The sequence below is a fragment of the Pteropus alecto genome, unplaced genomic scaffold (assembly GCF_000325575.1).
Source record: "Pteropus alecto unplaced genomic scaffold, ASM32557v1 scaffold7, whole genome shotgun sequence".
Taxonomy (NCBI): Eukaryota; Metazoa; Chordata; class Mammalia; order Chiroptera; family Pteropodidae; genus Pteropus; species Pteropus alecto.
The window spans coordinates 45,190,123-45,213,774 of record NW_006494614.1 but is presented as its reverse complement, the minus strand read 5'-3'; the positions used below and the strand labels follow the sequence as shown (position 1 = coordinate 45,213,774).

Here is a 23,652-nt window from a genome sequence, read left to right as displayed (position 1 = left end):
GGAAAGCAAAGGAAACCCAAAAAAAAGGGAAAAAAAAAAAAAAAAAAAAAAAAAAAAGAAGCCAAGACTATGATAATAATTTAAGGAGCCTATGGGACAAAATTAAATGTAAAAACATTCAGGTCATAGGAGTACCTGAAGGGAAACAAGAACTTGAGCTATTTGAAGAAATAATGATAGAAAACTTCCCTAACCTATTGAAGGAAATTGACATACAACCCCAGGAAGCTCAGAGAGTCCCAAGAAAGAGGAACCCAAAGAGGCCCACACCAAGACACATCAAAATTAAAATGCCAAAGATTAAATACAAAGAGAGAATCTTAAAAGCAGCAAGAGAAAAGCAGTTAGTTACCTACAAGGGAGCACCCATAAGACTGGCAGCTGATTTCTCAAAAGAAACTTTGCAGGACAGAAGGGCTTGGCACAAAATATTCATCGTGATGAAGACCCAGGATCTACAACCAAGATTACTTTACCCAGCAAAACTATCATTTAGAGTTGAAGGACAGATAAAGAGCTTCCCAAATGAAAAAATAAGCTAAAGGAATTTATCGATACCAAGCCAGTATTACAGGAAATGTTGGAGAGACTTCTTTAAGATGAAAAAACATGTATGAAAAAATCATGAATAAAAAATGGTAACAACTACATATCCACCAATGACTACCTCAAATGGAAAAGAATTAAGTGCTCCAACCAAATAATAGAGTGGCTGAATGGATAAGAAAACAAGACCTCCACATATGCTGCCTACGAGAGACACACTTCAGATTAAAAAACACACACAAACTAAAAGGAAGGGGATGGAAAAAGATATTGCATTGATGGACTTAGAGGGTATTGCACTAAATGAAGTAAGTCAGGAAAAGACAAATATCACGTTATTTCACACATGTGGGGAGTCTAAAGAACAAAATAAACAATGATAACAACAAAAATGGAAACAAACTCATAGCTACAGAGAATATTTTGAGGGCTACTAGACAGGAGGGGGTTTGGGAAGATGGTGAAAAAGAGAGAAGGGATTAAGAAATACAAATGCATAGTTACAAAATAGTCATGGAGATATAACGTGTAGCATAAGGAAAAAAGTCAATAATGTTGTAAAAAACATGTAAGGGGGAAGAAGGGTACTAGATTTAGTGGGGTGATCACTTGAGCTCTAATCACTATGCTGTACAACTGAAACTAATATATTATTGTATGCCAACTATAATTGAAAAAAAACTCATCAAATTGTACAATGTAAATATGAGCAACTAACTGTCTATTATATTTCAGTAAAGCTGGGAAAAAAGAAGAAAGGGTTAAAATGATAACTTTTATGTGTAATAAGATATATATGATTTGTATTTGCCTCTGGTCCTGACACAAGCTCCTAAATCCCTTGGAATTTCCTGAGTGATAAAAGTATTTTTTGTTCTAATGAGCTGACTCTTGGCAGGTCCCTAGATAACTTCAGGATGGGACTGGTTGCCGGAAAGACCAAACCTTCATTTGGTCTTGGAACTTGCAGCTCTACTCCATAATCTCCATGGAGGGGGAGGGCTTGGAGTTTGAGTTCATTCACCAATGGACAATGACTTAATCAATCATGCCTACAAAATGAAACCTCCATTAAACACTCTAAACATCAGGGTTCAGAGAGCACCCGGGTTGGTGAATGCATGCAAGCGCTGGGAGGTGGTGTACCCAGAGAGAGTGTGGAAGCTCCAGTGCACAGCCCTTGCCCCATACCTTGCCTTGTGCATCTCTTCCATTTGACTCTTTTTGAGCTGTATTGTTTATAACAATCCAGTAGGAGAAAATAAAGTGCTTTCCTGAGTTCTGTGAGCTGCTCTAGCAAATTACTGAACCTAAGGAGGGGATTGTGAGAGCTCCCAATACATAGCTGGTTTGTCAAAAGTACAGAAGGCCCAGGATTTGCAACTGACATTTGAATTAGAGGGGCAGCCTTATGGGACTGAGCCCTTAACCTCTGGGGTCTGCGCTACCTCTCAGTGTTGGTGTCAGAATTGGTTGGCGTCAGGTAAAAACACCACACATTTGGTATCAGATGTGTTGTGAGTTAAAACCACTTATTTTATGTTACATATATTATACCACTGTAAAAAGAACTAAAATGGTAAATTTTATGTTATGTTATATTTTACTACAGTATAAAACATACAAACATAAACAACCTTGACCTAAATTACATCTACATGTCAGGAGACAATTTTCCATGGGTCTCTCAGATTTCTGCATGCCTTGAGCAGAAACAAACTGCCCTTGTTCCAGACCATCTTTTCAAGGATGTTGCATAGCAAATAGCCTTGGAGGATAGTGATAGTGTCTCCCTCTGGAGCAAAAGGTAGGTTTGTTGATTGTCTAGTCTAACAAAGGCAATGTCTTGCTCCAAGGCAAAGGTCAGGCAGGTTTACTGCCCATTATAAAAGATTCCAGTTGCCCAACGTCCAGGTTCCTTTCTCATAATTCAATCCATTGCATATGCAGGTATTATTTGGCCTTCTTTGCATTGCCACATGGGAATTAGGTCTTAAGGAACCAATGCTAATACTGGTACTCTTCCTGCTACTATTGCTGTGAGGAACAAAATTCTTTGTCTCTCTAACTAGGAGTCTTATGTCTTCTGCCAACATCTATGAACAGGCCAATTTGCAAGTGTGGTAAAATCACAGACCCTTCACAGTTCTTGATGCTGCTTGTGTCAGAATCTCAGGCAGAGGATGTAGGAAATTTGTGTTTTTGACAATTCAGCATGATAGTCAGCCAACACAGATTTGGGGGAATCTTGCCCTCTAGACCTAACGCCCCGGAAAAGTTGGTTTCCCTAAGGAGCTGGCACTTTCCTGCTCTTGCTTCTTCCTTTTTGTTTCCGCTGCCAGGAAGCTCAAGGTTGAGTGTCCATGCTCTCCCACCTTAAGGTCAAAGTTAGTCTCAACCTTCTATGTAACTTGTATGTTCCTGCTCCTGTATTATTTTAAATTAAGATATAATTCACCTACTGTAGAAGTGTACAATTCAGTGGGTTTTAGTATATTCACAAGACTATACAACCATCACCACTAATTTCAGAACATTTTCACCACCACAAAGAAGCCCTGTTCCCATCAGCAGTTACTTCTCCTTCTTTTCTCCTTTTCTCTTGTAGAAACTACTTATCTACTTTCTGTATTTGTGGATTTGCCTATTTTGGAAATTTTATATAAATGGAATTATATGTGCCACTTTGTTTCTGGCTTATTTCACTTAGTGTAATGTTTTCTAGGTTTATCCACGTTGTAACATGGATCAGAATTTCATTTTATGGCTGAATAATATTCCATTGTATGAATATGCCACATTTTTGTTATCTAGGCATCAATCTATGGATATTTGAGTTGTTTCCATTTTTGGGCTATTATGAATAACACTGCTATGAACATTTGTGTACAAGTTTTTGTGTGGATGTATGTTTTCAATTTTGAGGGGTATATGCTGGATCATGTGGTAGCTCTATATTTAATTTCCTGAGGAACTGAAAAACTGTTTTCCAAAGTGGTTGCACTATTTTACATTCCCACCAGCAATGTGTGAGAGTTCCAATTTCTCCGCAGCCTTGTCAATACTTGTTATTGTCTGTCTTTTTCATTACAGCCAACCTAAATGGGTATAAAGTGATATCGTTTATAATTTTGATTTGCATTTTCTTAATTGTTCCTTTTTTTTTTTTTTTGGTTGTCATTTATATTTTCCCACTTAATTTTATGTATTTCTGATCTGAGGCCTGAAATCTTTTATGGAACAAGTATCCCATGGAGTAGGGGAGTCATTGGCCCAGACAGTCCTGGTTTTGAATCTTCTCTCTACTTCAATTAGCTGTATGACTTAGAGCAAGTTATGTAACGCTCTGAGTCTCAGTTTCCCTGCTTATTAAACATGAGTTACAGTATTAACCTTTCACGGTCGTCGCTGTTATTGTAAAGATAAATCCATAGTGTGGGCCTGGCACAAAATAGGTTCTCAGTGAATCTCACTAATGATTCTGGAAGTCTGACAGAGAGTTTTCCGGCTTGGTCAGGAGACTTAAGCTGGGAACTGTTTAGATTTTAATCTATTATCCACTTCATTCAAGCAAATTTTTACAACAGAGGCATTTCGAGCTGCCTCAAACATCAGCCTCTCTGTGCTTCTATTTCCCCTTTGTGACATGAAAAACGAGTCTGTGCACCATAATGTCAAGTGTTGGTGAGTCTATAGGGTTTGTTTTAATATCTTACAAGTTTTGTCTCTTTCCTCAACCATCAGTCTAGCTGCTGCCTAAAGGAATATCTCCTTCCTCAGATGAAGGGCTCTCCAAGATTAGGGGAGAAGTGAACTAAAACTTCCTAAGAGCCTACAAGTAATTTTATGTGTCTTTTCTTATTTTATCCTCTTCATGAGCTCATTAGGTATCCTCTTCATGAGCTCCTATTATCTTATTTTATAAATGGGGAAATTGAAGTTTCAGGAAGTTAAATAACTTGTCTGAGATCGCACAGCCAGCAAATGCTGGCACTTGGATTCAAACCCAGCTCTGGTTTCAACATCTGATTTCTTTTCTTTGTGCAGTGTGTTCTCTCCACTGCATCCCCAACAGAAGGCACTCAGGGAACTTCAGGCTGACCTGAATGGCTAGTTCTCATCTCACTGGAATGACAGAGACAGTGTCATCCTTCACTCTGAGCTGAGATCTGACTCCTAGAGGTCAGCTCTCTCCTGGGGCTACAGGACAGCCCTAGCTCTGTCCCAGGCCATGAAAACAAGCTCTGCATTTTGAGCCAGGATGCCAGGCTCCGCTCCAACTACTACAGACTTAGCCCACCCAGCCCATGAGTTCTCTAAGCAGAGGGCTGGATCAACTTATCCCTGGGTCCCTAGGCAGTCTCCACAGACCCATGACTGCATCTGGAGCAGGTGTGTCCTATCATGGGAGCTGTTAATGATAGAGATGGGTCAGGGGGAACAAGAAGACACCTCCACATCCACACGCTCAGGCCAGGGCACTGGTCCTTACTAGACATGCCGATTGTCAGAGGAAGAGTCAGAGCGGGGCCAGCAGATCCCCATCCTAGACTGAAATAGAAACCCATTTCAGAGAAAAATGGGGAAATGGCCCCAAGACAGGAGGGGTGGGGGAGAAGTGTCACTGGGGAGGGCCCTGTAGACACAGCTTCCTGAGAGTCTTGACTGGCCTGCAATGGGCACTTGTTGCCAGGCTCTGCCCACTCACCCCTCCTCTAAAGGGGACGAATTAGAATCCTAGGTCCCGTACCAGACAAGATGCTTTAACTTCTCTGACCACAGCCTCTTCAATTGCAAAATGGGGATAACAATAATCTTGGCTTTATTTGCTTTTATATGAAGCACTGAGCACATAGTAGGTGCTTAATAAATGATAGCCATCATTAATATCACTTAACCTTCTCTTTTAGCTCACTTCTGACCTTGTGATTTGTTCATTTGTTCTTTCGTTCATTTATTCATTCAGCTAATCAGCTAGCACATGCCTAACAGGTAGGCCACAACAGTTAAGAAAAAAGTTTTTGGAGTTAAATAGGAGATAAAACCCCAGCACTGCCACCAGTTGGCTAGGTAACTCTGGGAAAGCCATTTCCACTCACTGAGCCATCATTTCCCTGCTTGTACATGGGAATAATAAGAGCATCTCTGGGGGTGGGGTGCTAGGGTGTTGCAGAGTCAATGGGACATTGATGTGAGAGCAGCCAGTGAAGAGCCTTGGAGGGAAAAGCGGGTGGCAGGTGAGCTGCACGGAGGAGCCAGGCAAGCTGCCAGCCCTGCAGACTGGGTCATGCTGGGAGGGCCGGGAAGCCAGAACTCCAGGGACAGCCGCAGGATGGGGTGAGGGAGAGAGGGAAAGGAGAGAGGGCAGGCTCAGAGACAATAAATAAATTTCTGGACCATGACCTGCTCCCTTTCTGGTAAACTAAGAAACAGTGAGGGAACACAAGAAAAATTGTGAGAAGTTTAGAGGAGAAAGACCCAGCCAAACAAGGAGCCTTGGGCAGCTTGGAATTATTCTATCCCATCAAGTCAAGGGAATGTGCATACTCACACACATTGCACACTCACAAGCTGCACATTCTCACTCGTGCATACACACCCAAGGGCTTGCACACACATGCAAATGCACCATTAGAGGCACAGCACTTTATATTTTGCAAAGAGTTTTCTCAATTATCACCTCACTGAATACCAAGGGGTGGAGAGACTGGCCCTGAATCGGCTTAGATCCCATTCTAGAACTGGCAAGAGATGTGAATCCCAGATATCAAGAGGCCAGAGCCCGTCCCATGGGCTGTGCTACCTCCATTTTCTTCTCCTGTGGCGGTGTTGGCAGGAGTTGAAAGACAGTGGAAACCCCAGAAAACTTTCACCTCATCTCCTCCAGATACACTAGTTCACCCTACTTTGTTCCCCTTTAAAAAAGTCACATCGGGACTCGGGGACACACTTTCCCCACCAGTCACATGTGGTCAGCTCCAGGTTGTCTTGAGATGTAGCTGGGATGGCAGAGGCCAGAGCTTCCTAAGGCCTCCTCTGTGGACTCTCATCCGGTCTTCTAAGCATTCTAGCCTCTCCCAACACAAGCTCCTCCCCGAGGGACCCTGACCAGGACACAACACTTAGTTTTCAAATACTCAGAGGGAGATCACTGCTACCCCCACTTTATAGAGTAAGAAATTGAGGCCCAGAGAGGAAAAGTATCCTGTGCCACTTAGGACGCAAAACCAGGCTGATAGGGCTCCCAGGCCTGTCTCCACTATTCCACTCGTCCCTGTGGCCCAGCCCAGCACCTGCGTCTCCACCTCCTCTCCCCTCCACGCTGTGCAGACTACAGGCTCCAGGCAGAACCAGGCAGAGGAAGGGAGGAGGACCCCTCCCACCCCCCGCCACCTCAAGTCTGCTCCCAATCCCACTCCCACTCCAGTCTACAATGAGCCATAGGGGCTGCAAGTGGACTGAATAGGGACCTCTGAGCTGAGGCGGGGACTCAGGCGTTCTCCCAGCACTGACCCAGAACACTCACCCAGGAGTTAGTGAGCGCCGAGCTTGTCTGTGACGTGTTGGAGCAAATTCGGACTCCCAGAGCAGACCCTACTGCTAGCTAGTTCCTATGCCACAAACTGTCACATGCCCGTTTCACAGAAGTCCCAGAAGGCCTCGGATGAGGAAACTGAGAAATCCAAGGAGGGGAAGTAACTTGCCACAGATGGCAAGCAGCAGGGCTGGGACTCGAATCCCAAGAACATTCCAGCTCAAGTCCCTAACATCAAGGCTGACTCAGCCCCTACCCAGATGTGAGCAGCCACTTCACCCTAAGTGTGCTCACCTGCAGAGTGGGTATCAGCCCTGAGGATCGAGTGAGATGACATTTAAGGACCAGGGCTTGGTACTTACCAGGTGACCATTTTTCTCCTCCTTTCCACCCCACCCCTCAGCCTGCTCTTGGCCTTTCTCAAGTCTGGAAAGAGGCTTGGTCCTGCTCTTTGCTGCCTCGAGGGAGAATTAACCTGATTTTCTCAGCAGTGCCTGGAAGTCCTTTAAGAGAGGCTGAGATCCTGAGATTGATGGCTCTATTGTCTTCGGCTCTAACTCCATGAGTCCAGACGCCATCCCTCCCCTTGGGGACTGAGGATGGCTCCTCAGATCAAGAGTAGTTCGGTGGGCAGGGAGACTGAGCCTGGACACCATCCCCTTCCCCAGCTCCAGCCCATCCTTGAACTTGGGCTTGATGGGGAGAAGTTTGCTAGGGTGGATCTGCCTCAGGCCAATGGTAGACCTGGGCATCCTCTCCCATTCATAAAATAAGTCCTCCCTCCCTCTCCTTTTTCACAGGTACTCATTGGGCACCCACTCTGTGTAGGTAACGTTCAAGGCACTTGAGAGCATAAAACAAAGTCTTTGCCCTTGTAGCACCTACATTCTAACAGTGGAGACTCATTTATTTTAGTTAATGAGTAAATATATAGCAAGTCAAGTAGTGATAAGAGCTATAGAGAAACATAAGGGAGGGGAAGGGGCAGAGAGCCAGTGGGCTGAAATCTCAGACAGGGTGAACAGGTACCTTGGGGATTTTCTGGGTCCCCTCCCCACAACACTATCTCCTGCCTAGCCTAGAGGAGACCCCAGGCCCTGAGCCCCTACTCTGTGTTAGGCCTTGCCTTGATAGAGCTCAGCAGCAGGCCAGGGGCCAAGGCCAGGGGCTTCCTGGATATAGGCTGCAGCTCAGAACCACCAAGGGTTCAGCATGGAGCTCCCTGAGCTTGCTTTCTGCTCGCAGCCTTGCAGAATCCCCCTATGCAGGTTCAGAGAGGAAGCACATCCTCTAATCAACCCCAATATTCCATTGTAGAGAGGACCTAGGGACCAGAGAGGAGTAAGGGCTTGCCTGGATCACAAGCAAGGAAAAGGTGTCCTTGTTCCCCTTCCTGTTCTATCCTGTGGTATGTCCACAAGGGTGGACTAAGGGCTGAGCTGCACAGCAGAGCTTTGGCCTGTAATGGGGCTGCCTGTGCCCTCAGCCAGCTCCTGGTAAATGAGTGTGAGATGCTCCTCTATGGGGCTCACTTGGTGGTCCCAGCCTGACCCACCCTTTCAGCTCTCATTCTCTAAACCCCAACGGTCCCTAACCTTTTTGGCACCAGGGACCAGTACTCTTGTGAGGATCTAATGCCTGATGACCTAAGGTGGAGCTGAGGCGGTGATGCGAGCACTGGGGAGCAGCTGCAAATACAGATGAAGCTTCGCTCACTCACCTGCCGCTCACCTCCTGCTGTGCAACCCAGTTCCTAACAGGCCACAGACGGGTAGTGGTCCACAACCTGGGGATTGGGGACACCTATCCTAGAAAACTAAAACTATTTCCCCCAAGCCCAAGCTCAGGAGACTTGAGTTTTGGTCAACTATGCCTCATCTCGCTGTGTGACCTTAGGCAGGCCCATTCCTCTCTGAGCCTTGGTTCTCTCGTCTGTAAAATGGAGGAAATGAAGGTACCTGTATCTCCAGGCTGTCATGAAGAATGAGCAAGACACTAGCAAGAAGGCAGTTTGCAATATTTAGGAGCTACCCAGGTGATGGGGATTCAACATCCCTGCCCATCTGAAAACCAGCCTCTTCACACTTTCAGGGTCCTGAGGCAGCTCCCAGAGAAAGCTCTTGACTCTTGGCCGGAAATAAGTGAAAATTCCACAGAACCAGTTCTTCAGAAAAGACAAAGCCACCTCTGCTCCCAACCAGCTGGCAGGCAGCTGACAGGAAGGGCCCCTCCTCTGTCCTTGTGGTGAGAAGGTGAGGAGGGAGATATGGGAAGGGACAAGGTTGGGAGGCCTGGGGAAACTTATTTCAGGAGAGGGAGAAGGCACAGACCTGCGGTGACTATGAGGGTCACCCATTCTTCACCTCAGGCCCTCAGGCTGGGAGAAGACTTAATTACATGCATGTCAGGTACATGCATGTCTGCATGGGGGGTGTCAGCCATGTGTGGATCTGACCTGGCAGGTGCACGTGTACTCACACATGTTTGGAATTGTATCAACGTGTGTATGGTACATGCATGTATCTGTGTGAGTGGCCCCGGAGTCTGTATGTTTTTGTTTGCACATGCATTTGGCTGTGCCTGTGCCTCTGCCTGTGGTGCCTCCATATGCACACGCATGCCTATTCCTGGGGGCCCGTAAAACTCCAGTCGTTGCCAAAATCCCAGTCTGGCCCAGACGCCATGGAAGTGTTGTGGGGTTCTTGATTTTCCTCAGGAACAAAAGCAGCTAGACAAGAGGAGGAGGAAGGCTTGAGGATTAACTATGGTTTAGGCCCTTTGAGCTCAGCCCTGGGTATAGGCACTGGGGTAGGGGGATAAGAGGTTGGGGTGGGTGTGTGCCCAAAGCCAAAGCCCTGCCTCCAGGGGTCCTAAGACCCACTGCTACCTGTGAACACCAACGCCTCCACAGTTATCCTTCTGCCCTTAGTCACCAGCAGGAACTCCTCAGCCTCTTACAATAGTCAAACACTTTACAGTTTACACCCTACATGTGCTTGTTGCATGATGTTCACCAACCTTATGCCAGGCTGACGTTAGAACCCAGCCTCTGTAGGCCCCACTCACAAGCTGCCACTGCTAGCTGGGTTTCAGGGTAGCCCCTCCAGGCTCTGGACTGAGTCCACAGTGTAGCACAGACCACTGCCCGGTAGGCCTCACCTCTTGCTGAATCTTGGTTTCCCCAGCTGCAGATTGGAGCTATTCCTGTCCATGTGAGTCAAGGGCTGAGAAAGGTCTCTATGAGCCACTGGCTGGTAGGAACGGTCTCACCCACATCCGGGCACCCAAGGCCACTGCCCATTAGCTGCTTCCAGGAACCAGGAGGGAAACACTACCCTCAGCCCTCTGTCTGAAACAGGAGGCCATGTGTCCCATTCTGAGAGAAGAGACTTGGTACCTCTGGGATTCAAATCAAATCCTGAAGGGAGCTGTCCCTACTTTAGGCTTGCAGGCAGGCTGCTTGGTGGTCCCTCAGACAGAAGGAGTCTGGTTCCTCTTGCTGTGCCTTGGTTTTCCTTCTCTGTAACCTGGATACCTTGTTCTGTCCAGAGTCTGGGGTCTGCTGTTTCTCATCATGAGGAAGCACAGAGGGCCCACAGAGACCTGGCAGAGGAGGAAAGAGCACGTGCCCGTGGGTGCAATCCTGGTGTGTGTACAGCACTGGTGTGTGTACAGCACACCTAGACCCCAACACAGACCCATATAACCCACATAGGTCCACAGACGTGCATATGTCCGGGCACCTGCCACATCCAGAAGCACACCATTCCCATCATGCATACGTGCACCCACATAAGTGTGCACCCACATGCGGCCCAGCATGAGTAGGGCTCTTGTGCAGCTCGGCAGCAGATTTCACACAAAGAACTTTCAAAACCAGGAAAGAGATGGAGCGGAAGAGCTGAGTCCTCGAATGCCCAGTCCCTTGTTCAGCTTCCTCCAAAGGGTTACCAAGGTCACAGATGGTTTGTCTAGCTTATCCTCTCCAGCCATCCTACACAAGACCTACCCGGAATGCTCAAAGAAAGCAGGTAAAGGTCCTTTCGGAAGTGTGGTCCCTGACCTGCCTGGCCAGCCACCAGCCCTGTTTGTCACCAGCTTAAAAGTGAGGCTTCAGGCTAATTAATCACTCTGGATTTGGAAGCTCAAAAGGTAGAATGTGGGAAAGTGGAGTATTAGAGGAGACAGGGCCATTCCTAGGCAGAGGGAGCACAGCCACCTCCTCAGAGTCCTTACTTCACTAGATTTTTGGTTCATTCACTCATTTACTCCATTGAGCTATTTAGAGTGCTGGTGACCTACTGGTGAAGAAAAGCATCCTTGTCTCAGACACTCAGCTCAGAGTCCAGCCTCCTCAGAGCTTCAGGATGGAGGGTGGGGGCACCAGTCCCAGGCCCTTCCATTCCCCTCTGGATCCCTGCAATGGATCCCAGCCACAGTCGGACCTGTCTTCACAGTTCACACTAAAGTGTAAACCCTGCTCAGGAACACTGGCATTTTCTGAGAGTGTGTCAGGAATGCTTTCTGAGGTCCCACCTCGACCAACTGCCTCAGACCCCAGGGATTCATGTGCACACTGGTACAGAACGTTCCAAATAGAGCCAGCCCCTCCTCCTGCCAGCCCTCCCAGGATGGCTAAGACACATTTGGATAATAACCAGCAAACACACAGTGCTTACCACAGTGCTTATATTATCTCATTTAATCCTCACGCGCTCTTGTAAGGTAGATACCATCATTATCCCCGTATTACAGATAGGAACATGAGGCACACTGAGTGGTTAAGTAACTTGCCCAAGCTTCTCACAGCTAGTAGTAGCAGAGTCAGGATTTGAACCCAATGCTTTGAACCAATACACTACTCAGTCAGCAGCGGTGTCTCCATGTCTGAGTAGGGGTCAGTGTGGTGGGAGAGGAAATAAAGAAAAGTAAAAAGCCCAAGGAGCTAGTGGCCTTCCTCATGAGAATCTAGGAAATACCAGATTTTACTTGTTGATTGCTTTAGAATTTACAACTCCATCCGTAAAGGAACTGAGACAATAGCTATATATACCACAGGTCCTACTAGAGGCGGGACAGAAAAAACAGTAGCAGAAACCTGGACTCAGATGGCTACTGAGTTTCCTAGCAGTGGAAGTAAAAAGGAGTGAAGAATGGGGCTGCAGGTGGGAGACCATGAGGATTCCAGAGCTGGGCCAAAGTCACAGGGATGGATACGAGGGGACCAGTGAAAAGATGTTTGGGAGGAAAGTTCAATGGGACTTGACAACTCCATGAAGGAAAAGAGGAAGAAGGAGAAATGGAGGGAGAAACCCCTCCCTCCTGCCACGGTGGTTGGAGGATAGAGAGCACCCAGATAAGGACTGGGCGCAGTGCCTCACAGTAGGTGCCTGGTAAATGTGTACCACCTGCCCCTCTCTTTATTCATGCCAACACCTGCTTGGACATGAGCCACCCTCATCCTCACCCTGCCTCACACAGCCTGGGAGCTCGGGACTCTTCTGGCTTCCACTCTTCCACCAACCTCTTGGGGGTTCCTGCTTACCACAGCAGCCCCTGAAGCTACAGTTCCTTCCTTCAATCATCAGCTCAAGGGCTAGGTGGGGGGTGATCATGGGGAAATAATCATAGAGAGCATTGTGAATCCACAGGTCTGTTACCCAGGGCTCAGGGCAGGGCTGGCAGTGCAAATGCTATAGGGCAAAGGGTGACATCTAGGAAGTCCCACCCTCCACCCAATCTCTTAAACTCTCCACCAATCCTGGCTTCTTCTGGAGGACAAGCACTCCCCCAACCCCACCCCATGCCGCCAATTCATTTAGCTCTGAGGTCAATTTCTCACATGTAAGCTGAGGCTGGGAGGGGAAGAGGGGAAAGGAGAGATTACAATCATGGTGCCTTATGCTATGTTTCCACATCTCTTCATCTGATCATTCATTTTGCATTCACCCTTCGTTCATTCGACTATTGCTTACAGACTGGCCCAAGGACCAGGCATTCCACAACAGTGCTGATGTCCTCGGTGGTAGGAAAGAGAAGTCAGGGAATTTTAGTCCTGTGTGCCAGTTTGCCAGATGAGTAAAGTGAGGCGAGATGGTGACTTGTCCGAAGTCACACAGCTGAAACTGGGATTGGCCATCAGCTCTCCACTCCCCAGTCCGTGCTGAGTTCTAACACGGCTGTGCATTTATGGTGCTGCTTGTGCTAATACCTTAGGTGTTCGGAGAGTCTCTCAGAATGAGGTTTGCTTTTGAGGTTTCCTCAGCCCCATTTCTTTTCGTCTCCCTTCTTTCTCTCCATATTCCCTCCAGAAACCAAGTGATCCCACAATTCCCTTATCCTGAGGGGACCAAGGACAATCTGGATCCTAACCTTTCCCACTCCTGCGCCACCCTCCCCTGAGAACCATGAGCTGCTCTGAGCACCTACACTGCCCAGATGAGGAGGGGCCTCTGGGTTCACTGCCATCCATCCCAGGGAACGTGTGGCCATTTTACCAGGAAACTTCTCTCACCCCAGAGGAGCGACAATGGCTGTGGCTGGCTGTGGAGGGACCTTTCCTGGGGCTTCTCAAATAATTCTGCAGAAGTGACCTCTAGTAAACCTTCCCTGGTAGTTTATAAGCTTGAAAGTGTTGGACTGCTAAAGCTGGGGCCAGAATCCTTGAACATTTAAACTGGAATCAGGGAATGCTAGAGCTGGAGTATAGAAAGTTAGAGTTTGGGTTACAGATTTTTAGAATGTTTGAATTGAGATTATAGACTCTTAGGAGAAGGGATGTAGAAAAATAAACAATTATAGTTGGAATTGTGGATTTAAGGAAATCGGGACCAGAAGTGACGTCAACATCACTCTGTCCCACCTCCCTGATAGCTGAGAAGAGAGAGCTGGCCTTGTCACCCTGCCACTTGGGGCTAGGCCAGGCCTCCTGCTGCCCAGCAGGGCTCTGTCCTCCAGATCTCCTGGAGCAGCTCTCAGGGCCTCTGGGCCAAAGCACTCCTTGCCTGGGGACAGTGGGCACAGGGGTCTGCCTCTGCCCTGGACTGAGCCTCGCCACCAGCTCATCATAGCACCCTGCCACCACAGTGGATATATTTAGGTTCCCTCCCTAAATATGTTCCCACAGCTCTCGACACTGCCTTTTATGTCTCCTCATCCTCCGAGGCTTCTGGGCACCTTCTCTAAACTGACTCGATGAAGTCATCAGGAACAAGGGCTCTTGCTCCGCCAACGCAAATGTTTTCCCCCCAAAACGAAGTTCATTCTGAGGGGTCTCCTGGTCCACTTCAGCCTGGCTCAGACCCATCTGTCCTAATTCTGACCTCACAGCCTCCCTCCGGCTCCCAGAGCCTGCCTTGGTTGGGGGACCAAACATCCCTGATCCTGCTCCTCTTGGCGTTCCTGATTTCAGGCAGAAGGCACCCCGGCCCCTGCCCCTGCCAGTCCCCAAACACACACACACACACACACACACACTCTCTCTCTCTCAAGGGCACAGACCAGCATTTTTATGTTCCTCTGGTGTTTGTCAGGAGAGAGAGGCTTCCACCCAAGCCCCACGGCTGCCCCTGCATTTCTCGCCCAGCCTCTCTCCCACACTCCATCCAGGCCTTGTCAGAGACTTGGCATCTTCCCATTTTAGACTGCATCTTCCCAGAAGTCAGATAGTCATTGACAGTTCAACAGTGATAAGGCCTGGGATAGGAATGGCTCCCCCAGACTACTTAAATGGAGGGCTCTCAGATTTCTACCTGCCTAGCTCATGGGAAATCATTGGTTCTGTGGGAACCGAGTGTTCCTGAGTGGTCAAGGACACACTCCTATGAGGGGCTCCATCATTATCATCATGGTTTTATTGCCAGGACCATAGTTTTACAGCAGCCATAAAGAGTTTTTATGTGCTAGAGACTATGCCAAGCACTTTATATCCAGGACCTCAGTCCTTATAATAAGCCCTACAAGGCAAACACTAATTAACGTCTCCATTTTATAAAGGAAGAAACTCATGCGCAGAGAGATTTTGCCCAAAGTCCTCCATGTAGAGAGCTGAGATTTAAACTAAGCCTGGATACCACAACCACCTTGACAGTCCCAGGTGGTCATCTGCTATGGGAACCTCCCCTTCCCTGTGGTCCCCTGGGATCTGGCAGCCTCTTCCTGCCTGGCCAGTGGAGCAAAGGTGAGAACCTCATAGATGGCCAGGGCTCCTTCCCAGAAGCCAGTTCCCCTGTTCCTGCACTGTAAATGACTCAGACTGACCCCACCACAGTCCCCATGCAAGACACACTCCCATAGCACTGTGACCCCTTCCTTCATGCACAGCACACATGGCCTTACACAGCTCCAGCTTCCCACCACACACTGTGCTGCATACACGCACACACAGTAAAACCACATACCAGTGACACTGCCACACTCCCTCATCAGGTCTAGGTCCTGTCATCCCAACTGGGAGGACAGACAGAAGAACTCTACTCTACAGGTGGCACAGGCTCCCACTGCAGGATGAACCCAGCTCATTACCAAGCCTTGACTCAACTACTGGATGGTAACTTACCAGAACAATATTTTTATATTAAAACAAATGCAGGAATATTACAGAGAGTAATGCAAAACCCACATGAATTTTGAAGAATAAAATATGAGACTTCAAAAAAGCTGTGTGTGTGCGCATGTGAGCGAGCAAGCATGGGACTATTTGCATTTCCTCTACCCAGATCTGGGGTGAGTTTTCACTCTACCAAGCTCTTAGGGGTGCTGGATGGAAAAGTCAGAGCCATCCTGGGGTCGTGGAAGATGTTCTGTCAGTGGTAACAGCTGCACAAGTGCTTCTCCCCTCCATTACCTGGCTCAGCACACTGCTCAGGGTCATGGATGTGCCACATAGAGAACACACATCTCACACCTTGCGCAACACACATGTACACACCAACGTGCCAGGGCTCCCGACAGGCAGCGTGCTCACACCATGAGCACACACATGGAACCCCTGGGTTACCTGGGCATAGTCACCCAGTGCTATAGATAGTACCACACACACTTTTTGCATGGTGACACACACCACAATCCATTGGTTACACTGGGCACACCACGGACACACCACACACTAACTGCATACAACCCGGTGCACACACGTTGCCCACATTAACCTCTTACACACTGTCCACATCACACAACACAGACTCACCCCCGGGGGCAGCAACGCAAGCCTGGAGTGGGCAGATGTACCTCGTACCGCCATGTCCCTCACCTACTGACCCTCATTCCCCTTGCCCCACCTAGCGCTTACCTGGGTCGTCTGGCAATGAGCCTGGGACGTCACTTGCTCCGGTGCTGGGAGGCGAACCTACAAACTGAGGGGCAACATAGGCGGCTGCTGCAGCTTTGGCTACAAGCATCCCCCACGTCCAGCGCAGCGCGCTGTGAGAGCAAAGGGGCGGGGAGGGGGTGTGGCCGGGAGGGGGTGTGGCCGGGAGGCCTCCTCAACCCACGTGAGAGTTTGGCGCAGGCAGGACTCGGCTGGACTGCCCGCCCCTGGAAAAACAGGCGTCAGGACAGCGCTCTGGGCTGGGACCTGTGACCCCCTGGACTCCAGCCCAGGGTCCCTGGCGATTCCTACCCTTCCCTGTCCTCGGTTTCCCTGTTTGTATTGAGGTTGGTGGCTTAAGTGGCGGTTCCTCAGGTCTTTTCCCGGCTCTGACATTCTACAGTTCTAGGATGGTGGTAGAGAGGGAGGGTTAATAATACTGTTATTTCTTGAACACCTACTATGTGCCAGGCACTGTGCTTGGTGTTTTAAAACATTGAATCGCTAAAGCAATTCCAGAGGTGTTCTTAATCCCATTTTACAGGCGGGGAAACGGAGATATAGAGAGATTAAAGTGACTTGTCCATGGTCATACAGCTAGTAAATGGCAGACTGAGATCTGAACGCGGGCAGTTTGACTCCAGTGTCCAAGTACCCCTACAGCATGTGGTGGTGGCACTTTCCATACCATACACTACTCCCTGATCCTCATAACAATCCCAGGAGCTTGGTGTTACAAATCCATTTTACAGATTAAGAAACTGGGGTTCAGGGAGATTATTTTACCCCAGGTCACCTAGTTAGTGGGACAGCTAAAGATGGGGGTGGGGTGGGAGTGATGCTGAAGATGGTATGGTGAGTATCAGGATAGTGTGATGGGACAGTACCTGGCACATAGCTGGCATTGATGTCAACATTCTTCCTGTCGCTCTCCTTCCCTCTCTTCTTTTGTCTCTTAATATCTCCTATGGAGAGCAGCCTCCAATTCCCTCATCCCTGAAACCTTCCCTGACCTGTAGCCCTCAGACAAGCTGGCCTTTCCTTTTGGCTACCATCGCAGCTTTTATTCAACTGTTATTGAGTTACGGCTATGTGCCAGGTTCTGTGCTAGGCACTGAGGATGCATGTGAACAAGAAGTCCAGATAGCACTGGTCTCATGGAATTTATAATCTGGTGGGGAACACAGCTGTTAAACAAATAGTCAAAAATAATTATACATAATTACACATTGCAGTAAGTGCTAAGAAGGAAAAGTGGAGGACTAAATAAATATCTGTCAATAAGAAAATGGAAAAATACATTTTTATTCAGGTATCCCTTGCTATTTGACCTCTTACTCTCCCAGTATTTGTTCTAATGATTTGCAAAAATTCTACTAGTAGAAAACTCGACATGAAGAATCTGTAGGTGCGTAACAGCATGAATCTGGGTACAAGGTACAAGGATGTGGACTGAGCTGCAGTCGTAACTCATCTCTTCTCTGGATAGGATAGGATCATGCCTCATGCTTATGTCATTTAAACTTATTTGGTACATAATTGTTACTATCTTCCCCTGATTATTAAGCAAAAATGTCTTCTAAGAAAGTGGGAAAGCCTGAGAAGAAAATAGATGAGCACGAAAGGCTCAGAAAAGCCCTTACATTAGAAGAAAATGCGGAAGTAATAAAGCTCATTGAAAGGGCTGGTTTTGTGAAAAAAATGTAAGCTTGGCCAGGCACACATCCTCCTCTATCACATCACATACAAGAACTGCTCTATGTGTGAAAGAACAGAAAAAGCTCATGCAGTGTTAAATAATGAAGTAATCTGTGTTTTAAATACGTTAGAACTTTCTGCAGCGATGGAAATATTCTATATCTGCTGTCCAATACAATAGCCTCTAGACCCGTGTGGCTACTGAGCATTTGAAATGTGTCTAGTGCAACTGAGGACCTGAATTTTTAACTTTTAATTAATATACATTTAAACTTAAATAGCCTCATGTGGCTAGTAGATACCATATTGGACTACATAGCTTTACATTGTGCAGAAATCCTTGGTTATTATTAATAGTTTTAAAGATTTTAATGATATTTGTGGGAAATAAGTTGAAGTTTTCGGATGAGTGGGGAACATATTATTTTCCCCAACTAAAATTCTATAATATGAGCTTTTATTATCCACACATTTGCTACTAGGAATGGTCTATGTTCTGATATAAGGGTTGGCTGTACATTTATATAGTGGAATACTATGCAACAGAGAAAAATGAATAAACCAGAGCAACACACAGCAACAAAACTAAATCTCACAAGCATAATTTGACTGGAAAAAGTATACAGAAGGATACATACAGTATAATACTATGAAAAAAAATTTTAAAACATTCACAATAATACTAAACTCATGTAGAAAGCATATGAGGACATGAATGGGAATGACAAACAATGCAGAGGTCACCTCTGAGGGGAGGGAGGAGATGAGATTGCAGGGGACACACTGATAGCCCTTGTTTCTCTTTTGACTTCCCAACTCCCCTGCACGCTCTGCAAAGACAGAGGGTGAGCAGGGCTAGCACAGATAGGAAGCACCTTTTCACAGAAGCCTTCTCTGTCTCCTTCCCCAGCTGACAGAACCCAGGGCCTCCTCTGGGCTCCCATGGCCCCAGTGTTGGCCTCTGACACCTCATCACTCCAGCTCGATGTTGTCTCTCTTTACATCTCTTCCTCAACAGCAGAGATGTTCTTACAGGGCAGGCACTGTGTCTACTGTTCACCAGCCCTATTTTCCCCACACTTGGCACAGCACTCTAAATATCTAACTAAATGAAGGCATGAATATAGGTTTCTTTGGGGATTTAGAATTATTATTATCATTCATTTATTCTTTGATCCTTGCTATGTGCCCAGGCATGGTTGGGCCACTAGAGATTCAAAGATGAAATGTCCATGGCTAGTGCCCTTAAGAAGTATCTGGTGTGGAGAGAGGATAAACCAGGATGGGCTTTGGGATACAGAGACATGCACTGAGGCATAGGAGCCCAGAGGGGTCCTGACCTAGAGGGATCCTGGCTCAGCCTGGGGGCAAGGGGCACAGAGAAGGTCAGAGTGCAAGTGTGTCTTAAGCTAAGTATTCAAGATCTAGAGTTCTGAGTAGAATTGGGGGATGGTGTTCCTGGGAGGGCGGCAGCATGCAAAGACCTGGAAGTGAGAGGGAACATGGTAGATTCTGGAAAACTAGTGAAGCTCAAGCCTACTGGAGAGTCCAGTGAAGAAAACAGTGGGACATGACAAGGCTGAAGAGGGGCAGGAACCAGGTTTTGCAGAGCCTTGAATAACAGGTTGGGAAGCTTGATTTATCCTAAAGGTGACGGGAGCTATGGAAGGGGTTAGACAGGGAAGGGACATAATCAGAGTTGTGTCTTAGATCACTTGTCATGGCTGCTGTCTGGAGGGCCAGAAGAGGAGGCAGGGACCAGTAATGAGGCTGGGTCAGTAGTCAGGCAAGTGGTGGCCAAGGCGTTGGGGATGAAGGAGGGGGATAAATGAGGAACTGACTAGAAGGTGGGTTGCGGGGCTTTTTAGAAAGTAGACTCAATAGGACTTAGGCAGATTGGATGTGAATGTGAGGGAGACAGAGAGGTATCTTGGTTTGGGTTCCCCTAGAAGCTGACCCTGAAAGAAGGATTCAGGTGCAAGTAGTTAATTTCTGAGATGATCCTAGGAAGCATCAGTAGGGGGCTGGGGAAGTGAGACAAGAAAAAGGGTGGTCAATAGAGTATTACTAGGGGTCATCCCCATTGGGAACTTCTAAGAGATAGCACAAAGCATTTATCTATCATTCCAGCCATCACTGGTTAAAGACTTGTTCCCAAACCTCTGGCACTTCCGGTCAAATGTGCTCCAAACATCTGAGAAAGCCCCTTGGCAGAGTCCCAGAACTCTCACTGAGAAACTATAGGGGCGTAAGGAATAGTGAGTGCTGATGGTAATGTTCAGGAACCTGCTCCAGCAGCAGCTAGAGGGGGAAAGGAACTTCAGTTACTTCTAATAGGCTGAGCCCAGGTTCCCCAAGATGGGTGGAGGAGGGGAATATGTGTTAGAGTTGGGCGAGTGGGGGTTTGGCTGTGGCCCTGACTGCCAGTGTTTTCCCCTCAGCCCTCAGCCTTTCTTGCCTGGTCAATCCACTGTCCCCAGGCCCTCTGGGGTATGCAGAGCCTCACCTGCGCTTCAGCCCCTAGAAATGCCTTTTCTGATTAGCATAGCCCAGTGGTTTGATCCCTGTGCCCATAGCAAGGCAGAGAAACTTGGCAGCTCTTTAATAAAAAAATCAGATCTCATCACCCAGAGTTGGCAGTGGGTTGGAGATACAGATTTGGAACTTACTAGCTTAATGTTTAGTTCTCTAGGTCAGTGGTCCCCAACTTTTTGGCACCCAGGGACCGGTGCTCCTATGAGAATCTAATGCCTGATGATCTGAGGTGGAGCTGAGGTGGTGATGCTAGCACTGGGGAGTGGCTGCAAATACGGATGAAGCTTCCCTAGCTCACCCGCCACTCACCTCCTGCTGTGCAGCCCAGTTCTTAACAGGCCATGGACTGGTATTGGTCCATGGCCTGGGTGTTGGGGATCCCTGGTCTAGGTTTCCGGGTGGGTGAGGTTGCTTTAGGGGAGAAGAAAAAGAAAGAAAAGGGTTTAGGCTGGACCCATCAGTTAAGGGAGGAAAGAAGAGATGACTGGGGATGGGACTGAGGAGGAGCAGCCAGAGCAGTAAGATGTGCAGCAGACCAGTGTCACTGAGGCCAAGGGAAGATGGGCTTGGGAGGGCGAGGGAGAGGAATGCAGGCTCAAAGCTGGCCCCAGGAGAGTTTAATGGAACCCTCCATTAAACCATGTCTGGCAGCAAACTTGCTTCCTCCTCTTCCTCTTCCTTCTCCTCCCTGTCCCAGCCTCGACCTATGGCCTCAGAAACCTCAGCAGCTGGCAGGTGTCCAGTGAGAGCAATAGCTGGACGAGCTATGTCTGGAATTTCTAATGACTCCTGAGATTTCCCTTGCTCCTGTCAGCCTCCAGCCTCGATGTGCCTGCTGCCTCCTCTTGAGGTTATGCTGCTCTTTCAGCCCCAGCCATGACCCCAGGACTCTCCAACCCCTTTCCTGAGGCCCAGGAGTTTCATGTTGTTCCTGTCTGCTCTGTCAGTCCAGCAGCCATGGCTGGCTCATGTCCTAAATAGGGGCACTGCTTCCAGGAGTTTTCCCTTTCACATTCCCACCACATTCCAGCTGCTCAACCAAGTGTTAATTCACAAATTCATGATCCAGGAATTTCTGCCCTGGCATCTCTTCCTCAGGGCTTGAATTCCTCGCCTGCCTCCATGTACATTGATGGGAAATGTGGGTAAGTCATTGCCCATTTCTGGATCTCTGTTTCCTTAACTACAAAACTGGATTGGCCATCCTCGCCCGGCCTCCTTCCCATGGCTGGCTCTGAGGGTTCAGACCTTGTAAATTCTACTATTTACACATGTTTCTTTCCATATCTTCTTAATGAGTCCTGTTTATCCTTGCAAGCTCTGCTAATAAAACAGGCTACCATTTATTTCAGGTGTGCTATGAGCCAGCATTATGCTAAGTATTTTGCATGCATTATCCTGCTTCATTTGCACATGGAGTCTGAGTAAATACTCTGATTATTGCCATTTTACAAATGAGGAAAGGGAGGCTCAGGTAGACTACATGACTTGCTTTAGTTTACATATCCAGGAAATGTCAGCCAGAACTAGAACTCAGGACTGCTGAGGCAAGATTTAGGTCTTTCTCTTTTCAGCTCAGCTCCTTCCTATCAGACCATGCCCACTGGAGCTGCTCCTGATTTAGAAGTTAACGTGCATTAGTAGGAGCATAGTGCCTGTGGGAAAGCAGAGACCTCCACAGAGGTCTGCTGCTTAAACTACCTCTGGAGACTCATTGTCCTCGGCCTGCTGCAGGGGGATTGAGGGGTAACAAAATCAAGTGAAGCAAGAAGCCAAATAACAGGAGAGTTGAATCTCAAGATCAGGGGGCATATCTTTCACTTGGTACCAACAGATTCCTGTCCTTTTTAAATCAGACTTGTTGACTCCGAGGTACAGCCTGACATTATTGTTTTTTAAATTGTTAAACTTCGTAATGAATAGAGAGCTGATATTTTCATTCATTTCAGCTCTTTAAGAAATCAACAAGTCAATATCCAAAGATTGGAACTGACCTAAATGTCTATTTATAAGGAACTGGTTAAATAAACTATGGCTGTAAACAGAACAAGTAAACTTTTTATGTACTGGTGTGGAAAGGCCTTCAGAAAATCTGCAGAAAAAAGCTAGAAGTATGTGTATAAGTGTGCAGGCTTTTGTGTAAAAGGAAGAAAAAACAACACACAGCTCTTAGAGCTTGTATATGCATACAGTTATCTGAAAAGTTAAAGAAACCATGAATGGTGGTTACTTAATAGAATCAATGAAATTTTTTCAATATTTTTTTTGTTTGAAGCAAGCGAATGTATTATTTACTTGAAAATTAAATAGAAAATAAATACATCACCAATTCAATGAGATTTTTTTCAATTACAGTTGACATACAATAATATATTAGTTTCAGTTGTACAGCATAGTGATTAGAGCTCAAGTGATCACCCCACTAAATCTAGTACCCCTCTTCCCCCTTACATGTTTTTTACAACATTGTTGACTTTTTTCCTTATGCTACATTTTATATCTTCATGACTATTTTATAACTATCCATTTGTATTTCTTAATCCTTTCTCCCTTTTTCACCATCCTCCCAAACCCCCTCCTGTCTAGTAGCCCTCAAAATATTCTCTGTATCTATGAGTTTGTTTCCATTTTTGTTGTTACTGTTGTTTATTTTGTTCTTTAGACTCTGCACGTGTGTGAAATCATTTATATATTTGTCTTTATCTGACTTACTTCACCTGGCGCAATACCCTTTAGGTCCATTAAGGCAATATCTTTTTGTATCCCCTTCTTTTTAGTCTCTGTTTGTCTTTTAATCTGAAGTGAGTCTCTTGTAGGCAGCATATGTAGGGGTCTTCTTTTCTTATCTATTCAGCCACTCTATTGTTTGGTTGGAGCACTTAATTCTTTTCTATTTGAGATACTTGTTGATAGGAATGCAGTTATTACCATTCTTTATTCATGTTTTTGACACATGTTTTTTCTTTTTAAAGAAGTCTCTCCAACATTTCCTGTAATACTGGCTTGGTGCTGATAAATTCCTTTAGCTTTT

General features: G+C 46.9%; 1 protein-coding gene and 1 long non-coding RNA gene across 3 annotated transcripts in view; one reads left to right on the top strand and one right to left on the bottom strand.

Annotated features, from left to right (window-relative positions):
- P2RY6 (pyrimidinergic receptor P2Y6) overlaps nt 1–16,492 on the bottom strand; it is a 39,931-nt gene extending 23,439 nt beyond the window's left edge. For both annotated transcript variants that reach the window (XM_006926594.3, XM_006926595.3), the window contains exon 1: nt 16,371–16,492. The gene's annotated coding sequence lies outside the window, so the exon portion shown is untranslated. The remainder of the gene's footprint in view (nt 1–16,370) is intronic.
- Nucleotides 16,493–20,960: 4,468 nt separating this feature from the next.
- The window catches only part of LOC112474599, an 8,729-nt gene continuing 6,037 nt past the window's right edge, over nt 20,961–23,652 (top strand). Inside the window, exon 1 of the long non-coding RNA XR_003044459.1 lies at nt 20,961–21,766. This is a non-coding gene — a long non-coding RNA (uncharacterized LOC112474599). The remainder of the gene's footprint in view (nt 21,767–23,652) is intronic.